This window comes from Sinohyriopsis cumingii, chromosome 18 (genome assembly GCF_028554795.1).
Source record: "Sinohyriopsis cumingii isolate HCF-2022 chromosome 18, ASM2855479v2, whole genome shotgun sequence".
In the NCBI taxonomy this organism is placed as follows: Eukaryota; Metazoa; Mollusca; class Bivalvia; order Unionida; family Unionidae; genus Sinohyriopsis; species Sinohyriopsis cumingii.
In genome coordinates this window covers 86,537,662-86,546,456 of record NC_142978.1, presented here as the reverse complement: position 1 = coordinate 86,546,456, position 8,795 = coordinate 86,537,662, and positions in this window count along the sequence as shown.

Genomic DNA, 8,795 nt, shown 5'->3' with positions numbered 1-8,795 from the left:
TAGATATGTATACCGTACAGATGTCAAACCAGTAGTAGTACATATGTTTATACAGTATACAATACAGACGTGTGTACACTGCAGATGTGTGTGTGTATATATATATATATATATATATATATATATATATATATATATATATATATATATATATATATATATATAATAAGTACAGATGAGTATAAAATACAGATTTGTATGCAGTACACTGTCTAGATGTGAATAAAGTATACAGTATAGATATGAATACGTTACAAATGTGTGTACAGTTTGAAGTATATATGTATTCAGTACATATGTGTATACATTATATTACAGATGTGTGGATTTGCTGTGTCTTTCACTGTCAATCATTCGGATACTGATAGAAGATATAAAATATGTAATTCCGACAGTTGACCAGTACTAAAATAATATTCAGTATTTAACTAAAATTTTCAAATACACGTAATAGCAAGCTTTATTACAATTTGATATCTCAAGCCAGTTGGTGTAAAAAGTTATTAGTAAACATCGCGTAAAGGACAAAATAAAAAGGGTCTCATCACAAAGTCATGTGGGATACACACATAACCAAAGTCACATCTGTGTAACAAACCATCGACTTTGGAGACCAAATTATATCTACAAGTTTCATCAAACTTCACCAGCTATTTGTAAAAATTTGCATTTGCTTCAATTCTTATTCTGTTCAGGTTTATCCAGTACTTAACATATTCTGGAAAGTGTTGAATGCACAGAGTAAAGGGGTTGTAATCATATCTAGAAAATGCATATAACTTCTTTTGCTGTACATTAAAAATATTGGCAATAAATTTGGTATGGATATCTTCAGTCTTGTTCATATTCATATCCCCATAATTCTGCCGTGTAGCGGCATGCAATGGCAGGCACGAATAATGTTGACTAATCGTAGAGATTGAGAGGCTCCGTCATGTTTTCTTTGTATCATCTTAGCGGTAATTAATGATTGTCTTGCTTGTGACACTAATCTTACAATCCATGGTGCCAAAGCAAGCACGATTTATATTCTACTTATACAGTTACCAGATATCTGGCAAAAATAGATTTTGTGAATGATGTTAATCAGGAAATTATTCAATAAGCTTACACTTTCGTTGGTCAGTCCTTTGATGTCACCTTTGCTCCTAGCAATGATCAATCAATTAGTATCAATCACAATGATTCTTGTTTTAGTACCTATTCTCTCTTTTCTAATCAGGGTGACAAAAGGCAATCACTCGCTGCCGAACACGAACGAGATCATGAGATCCCCTGCTTGTCTCAGGGGGTTATTAGCGATACTAAAATCACACAAGTTTCAGTTTACTACTTCGCGATAAAGGTGTTACTTAATGAGAAGAGGGAGATCACTTGATGTACGGTCTACGGTCTAAATTGTATGGTCCTTATGCCATTGAAAAGTACGTAAATGACTTAAATTGTATCATTAACACTTTTGAGAGACTGAAAATGAAAGAAATTTGTCATATAAATTTGTTAAACACGTATACTGACATAGATAGCACAGTTAATTATTCAAACAATTTGGTTGTACCTATTCTACACAGTTAATTATTCAGTTTGGTTGTACCTATTCTACACAGTTAAATATTCAATTTGGTTGAACCTATTCTACACAGTTAACTCTTTAAGCAATTTGGTTGTCCATATTATGCACATTGTGCATGTAAACGATGGCATACAATACCGATATTGGTTGAAACAATTTTCGTAATTATGAAATATCGAATATATTATTCGACCATATTGGACCCGAAAATTGTACGTCTAGAACAAGAGGGAAAGAGTGAACCGAAATGGCAATTATATGAATATGAACACTTGTTGTTTGATGTTCACACACAAACAAATACAATGTATCATGACAATGAGATTGTAGATTCAACACCTGTGAAACAGTATCCTATCAGGATGAATCCTCTCAAGCAGAAATATTTGAAAAAAGAGATTAAAATTTTCCTGGAGAAATATTTTATAGAACCAAGTAAAAGTAAATTCGCCATTATTTTTGTGCCAAAACCAAATAATAGAGTCTGTAATGGAACAATAAATGAATGTTCCGTACATGGTCTATGCAAACTTCGAATGCCTTAACATTCTTGGGGGAATCTGATTACAACGGAAGGTTTTAACGACACAAATCAAGTCTCTGAACAAGTCCCAGGCGGGTTTTGTTATACTTTAGTCAGATGCCACGGGCATCTGACTAAGGTATAACAAAACCCGCCTGGGACTTGTTGTATCGTGGCCAGGATTGCCACCAAGTTTGCCAACAAAGCTTCATTTGACTTAGATTTTAGTCGCAGTGTTATTGATGTCGACCCGGGACGTTAATGATGTCGACCCGGGACGTTAATGATGTCGACCCGGGACGTTAATGATGTCGACCCGGGACGTTAATGATGTCGACCCGGGACGTTAATGATGTCGACCCGGGACGTTAACGATGTCGACCCGGGACGTTAATGATGTCGACCCGGGATATTATTGATGTCGACCCGGGCAAGCTTGTGCTATTTGAATATAGAACAAGAAAGCTGCGAACATCTAACGTGGGCACTCAAGATATTGTTACAACATGTTATAATATTCACGAACATATCGTCATGGTCCGCAAAGTTGATTACATTATTTGACTCGGATATCACATTTAAGACATGCTCAAGCAACTGTAACAACACGATACGCGAGCAGATGTAAATTACAGTATTGATTATGGCAAATTTTGCCAAATAGTTAATATTTTTCAATGCATACACCTTTATAGTGATTGCGTCACAATGCGCTTGATCTTTAAAAAAAATTATGTCATGTTTATCAGGCGTCAACACAGTTTTTTTTTTATCTCCTCAGTTCTTGCTGTTTTTTTTTCTTCATAAAAAGCCTCCGCTGCTATTTTGTACAAAAAGACATGGATCCGATGACAGTAACATAAAATTGTGAATCAGTCCTTTTCAAATAATTGATTTCGCGTACATCAAGGTCCTCATCATAAAATTCTTTGAGTTATTAGGTACAATTAAAAGGAGTCAGCATTTATAAGCTCAGATGACCAATCAACATTACACCACCTAGATTACTGTAGCCAGACGTTGCATGCGTGTATCCAATAACGCATTGCAAATTTCAACAATAGGTTTTGTTTTCTTGTGTCTGACAAAAGCTGTTGCGAATTTCATCAAGTGCTCGCGCTGCTCTACTTCTGAATCATTGTGTAAAAGATATTTTGTTGATTAGTGAATGTAGATGATATTGCTATATACCAATACATTTTTCTGTTTGATTTGCTCCTGTCGATCTTAGTTACTGCTAGAATGTTCGTTCAGATCTTCATAGTATTAACTTCATTCAGATGTGACGCATACCAGGGGCTTCATGTTTTTTCTTGCACAATATCAAATACAGTGTTTATCTTTTCCTGCTCAAAAGCTTGACAAAGCCGACATCGCTGATCATTTCTAAGTTAATTAATATATTAATAGGTTCCGAATGATGTGTCTGAAAATGTATGACACCTTTGATAAAGCTTTATGATGCGTTCCAATGAAACGGTGAGTTAAGCTTCTCTGCAATATTTTTTATATTCCGTCATCAGGAAGAACGATGTTGTTATCTGAGATCTCTGTAAATTCTTTCAAAATATTATGAGCATTGGTCTGGGAAGTTTTATCCATTACGAATATATGCTAAGGTAATTCTTCAATTGAAAAGGAGATCTCTCTTTTCAAGTTGTGCATTTTAAAATTAGTTCATTGAGTTTATTGGCACTCGACTATTTTTAAGCTCTTACATGTGAAGCTCTATCTGACAGTCTTGTGTGTGCAGTCCGTGTAAGTTACAATGATGCCAAAGCAAGATAGAATGAGACACTAGCTTCTCCAACGATTTTATTCGCGTCAACAGATTAGCTTTCATTTTCGCCAACTAAGATTTAGATGCCTCTCCAATTATTCAAGAAATTCTTTATCTTCCCTTCTCTCTGAGTAAAGTACATAGCATTCTTCCCTTAACTGGTGCCCATAGAAAGGTCAATAACAATAACAGGGACATTTATTCTTATAAAATATGGGACGTTTGTTCTTATAAAATGCGAAGATACAGGACACCTCTCTGGAAATATGGGTTTAGCGTACAATGTGTTTATGTGGACCGCCACGGTTGCCTAAGTGGTTAGAGCGTCCGCCTTGGCCGAGTCATACCAGAGACAAATAATGCTTCCAACAGCTGCCTCGCTAGGCAATCAGCTTTAAGAGGTTAGTGTTAGGACTCGTCGGCCTAGTGTCACGATAAAAATGTGACTGGATGGGACATGATGCTAGACATCACTATCAACTGCCTTACTGCAGACATCGTAGCGATATAATTGAAAAATTACTAAAGCTACGTTTAAAATCCAAATCACACACACACACACACACACCTGTGCTAATGTCCCCCGTTTTCGTGTTTCCGTTTTTCTCTCGTTAAACTCGAAATCTTCTACATTTGGTTCATAAGCTTGCTTTAATGAGATATATACCCCCTGATGTATATGGATTATTCACCCCCTCTCTGTACCCCAAAGGAGACATATTTTTAAATCATAAAGTGGTTAATAAAGTAGATGATTTATTATGGCCCAAGGGCGAGAATTTAAACAGTTTAGTTATCTGATCAGCATTGATGGACCAGATTGCATTTTCTAAGATCACTCGAGGGTTGCAAACAGTAATTTCACGGGCCAGATTTCTGTTGTTGTTTTAATTTGCCACGTTTGAGGGCTGCATCCGGGGGTTGTGCACCCCTGATATAGACAATTTTCCGATACTATTTTTAGCTGGCCAAACTTATTCCATTGCCGCATCCGGTACGGTCAAGTGCATTTGACGTAGGGCAACTCGAGTGACCTACACGTCTTACACGAGTAGAATACTTGTCACTATAGATCGCCGCAGATATTAGTAAACAGTAATATGCTAGCCCACTATTATTAGAGTTAAACTGTACGTTTTCCACTAGGCCCGGCCCTAGGATGTGTGGGGCCCAAGGCAGCAAGCGTTTAGCATCGGAGCCCCAATTAAAAAAAATTGCATTGCGAAGTAGCGTTGCGCCCAAGTCCGTTGCCTCGTTCGCCTTTCTCTAGGGCCGGCCCTGTTTCCCCAAGTAATTTTAACAATTAATGAGTATATATTGTTTGAGGCTACTGCATAGTGACTCTCATCTGACTGCATGGTAATTAATACTCCGATAATAAACAAATTAACTTGTCTGACTAGCAGCAATCAATGAACACCAAAGGAGGCACATCACATAGTAAGCAATCCGCTTCCTCAAAGACTTGTCTTTGAGTTAGCAAATTAAATGGGAATGGATGTGAATCCCAAAACTACACATGATATATCGGATTGTCAAAGAAATTTACTGTCTCCCTCTCTCTCTCTCTCTCTCTCTCTCTCTACATGTTCTTAGTTTGTTGACACATTGAATAAACATGGTAATACTGATGAGATAATTCATCCTACGATACACGAGCAATGGCTATATACAACAGTACTATCAGCTCCGTGTAACTCGAACGACTTCTCTGAAATTAACTATATACTTCAAAGAGATTTGTAAGCCCTCGTGTTTTCGCGAGCATATAGTGCAAAGAGTCAACTAAATACATGTAAATTTGTACAAATTGTAATGGTCACATAGGAGAATCGTTCATCCACCCGTCTCTTCAAAAATGGATCATCAAGCTTTATAATTCCTATCCAGAACTGCGGACAGACTAGGACAAATTCAAGGGAGCCACAACGGCCAGGGGATCCACTGCTGTTTCATTTTGTAATTTTGTAATTCATTGGAGCCTACTGGATAATTTTTTATGGGATCCATAAATCCAGTCCGCTGCCCTGGTCCTCACTGATGCAGTTTGTGCTCATATCTACTTTTCTGTTTTAGGTAGGTTACTGAAATATCCACTCATGATTTGTAAACACACTATTTATGTGAACGGTATACAGATGTCTAACCTTTACAAACTTGTTTGAAACTTTCTTCACGAATATACAATATGTTGACTATCGCTTAAAAGTTGCCCTACGTTGATCGCGCATGCGTTAAATATTGGCGTGAAAACTCCAGATTCGATTTCCTTAAAAAAGACTCTAAGTACACTTACACTCATAAGCTCTACTAAACAGTTAGACTTCGCTCCTCTCTCTCTCTCTCTCTCTCTCTCTCTCTCTCTTAGTCCAAGTTTCCTCTGACCCTTGCCACCCCATTTTTGATATTTGGACGTTTATGTTGGGGTGTATGGTCAGAGTCCATTCCCTATCGAAAAGTTCGAATTCTCCGACACCATTTGGTGTCGGCATAGGGTAGCCGCTTACTAACCGGCCTAGCAAACTATAACGACCGTTCATCTAGATATATCTGCATGAAATCGATAGGAACATGATCTATTTTCTCAGAAATAGCAAATATAGTATTCGTTATAACTTTAATCCGCTGACAGAGGGGATGTAACTACAGCGTTAATGAAATCTGACCTGGAACTTGCCATTTGCATTCCGAGTCACATCACTACACAAATCTCGCAACCTACATGTCAATGACATCAGAGGACCAATAACCACGTGATATCAACAAAATACTATTTCGAAAGTTGTTGTACTTGGAATTTGAAAAGATTAATTAAAGGTCACGTAATACTTGTACATAAATATAACGCACACTTAATTCCCAACATATTTATTCTGAGAACAACGACTAGAAACCTGTCGGTATCGCAGCAAGATGGAGAAAACCAGATTCATCAAGTACTAAGCATGTGTCTGCAATATATTTTGTTGGTATCACGTGACTACCGCAATGACCTGTCTCCGCTTATTGAATATGTTTTTTCCCAAGTTGCAACATTTACAGATTTCTGGTGGTAGTTTTCAGAACAAATATTTGTAGAAGTTTATGTTCTTTCATTTTCTGTAAATAGTACGTGACTTTCATTTATATGTTCAATTTGTTTTCCTGCAGCAACATTAGCAATGCTTTATTGTTAATATCACGTGACTATTTAAACTCGTATGTCATTGACATGTAGGTCGCGAGATTTGTGTAGTCATGTGACTCGGAATGCGTGTGTGTGTATGTGTGTGATTAGGATTTTAACTTAGCTTTAACATTTTTTGGTACATATCGCTACGATGTCGGCAGTGTGGCAGTTTCTAGTGTTATCTAGCACTGGGGCATCATCCGCAGACATGTAGCATGATGTCCCACCCAGTCATATTATCCTGACACCAGGCCGACCAGTCCTAACACAAACCTCTTAATGCTGAGCGTCAAGCGAGGCAGCTGTTAGTACAATATTTTTTACAAAGCCTTTGGTATGACTCGGCCGGTGTTCGAACCCACGACCTCCCAAATCCGAGGCGGACGCTCTAACCACTAGGCCATAGGAGCGGTCCGACTCGGAATGCAAATGGCGAGTTCCAGGTCAAATTTCATCAACGCTATTGTTTCGGCTAGTCTGTCAGCTGATCAAAGATATAGCAAATGCTCTACTCTCAATATCTGAGAAAATAGATCATATTCCCATCGATTTCATGCAGATATATCTCGGTGAAAGTTCGTTAAAGTTTGCTAGGCCGGCTAATAAGCGGATACCGTGTGCCGACACCAAATGGTGTCGGCAAATTCCACCTTTTCGATAGGGAATGGACTCTGACCCTACACCCTAACATAAACATCCAAGCATCAAAAATGGGGTGGCAAGGGTAAGAGGAAACTAGGACTATCTCTCTCTCTCTCTTTTGTTCTATAAATGTTTTGTATGATGTGTTAACGAAGTTGGAGAGGCTTTAACTTGATTTATGAGTGTGGTTTTGGTTTTAAAACAACTCCTTCAGGCCCAGCAGAAAACAATGGTTTCTTCCACTGAAATGTAGTAAAGTGCGTGTGTCACACCATGTCAGAGGCAATCGAACTGCAATAACCAGTTTGAGACGAGAAAAGTAAAGTGAGGAAGATTTCCCCGTCGTATGGGTGAGAAAATAAGATATATATCTCAATATATCTCGTATAAAGGAATCCAGTGGCAGCAACTGCAAATATGAAGGGTTAAAACTCATATGGAACACACACACACACACACACACTCACACACACACACACACACACGCACACACACACACACACACACACACACACACACACACACATATATATATATATATATATATATATATATATATATATATATATATATATATATATATATATATATATATTGCTTGAGGTTGTTCTAGTTCGTTTAATATATTCCTAATTTCTACCAATTTCGGTCTTTGTTTCATGGATACAATAAAATATACTGGGCAATGTCTAAGAAAGATTGATCTAATTACATAATTTAATCTTCACTGCTATCGGAAATTAAAAAGTCATATGCGTCATATGTCTCAGTACGATTTAGTCAACATAATATGCTTCGGTTGTATTTCAAAATAAATTTAATCGCTACGTAGGGTCATGTTTTTTATATACAAGATATGTCAGTTCGATACTTTTTAACCTGTTCAATTATTTGAATTCACTCTAATGTTATTAGATACAATATTTCAAAATTAAACTTAAACTGAAACAAATATTCATGCTTGTATATTTGCCGATTTTCCATGACATGACAAAATAGTAAAAAGACAAATGCTGAACAGTATTAACGTAAAAATATAACATCAGAAATGATACACTGTCAGATATGCGTGTAAGTATTGTTAAACCATTGGTATTCCTCGTAACAA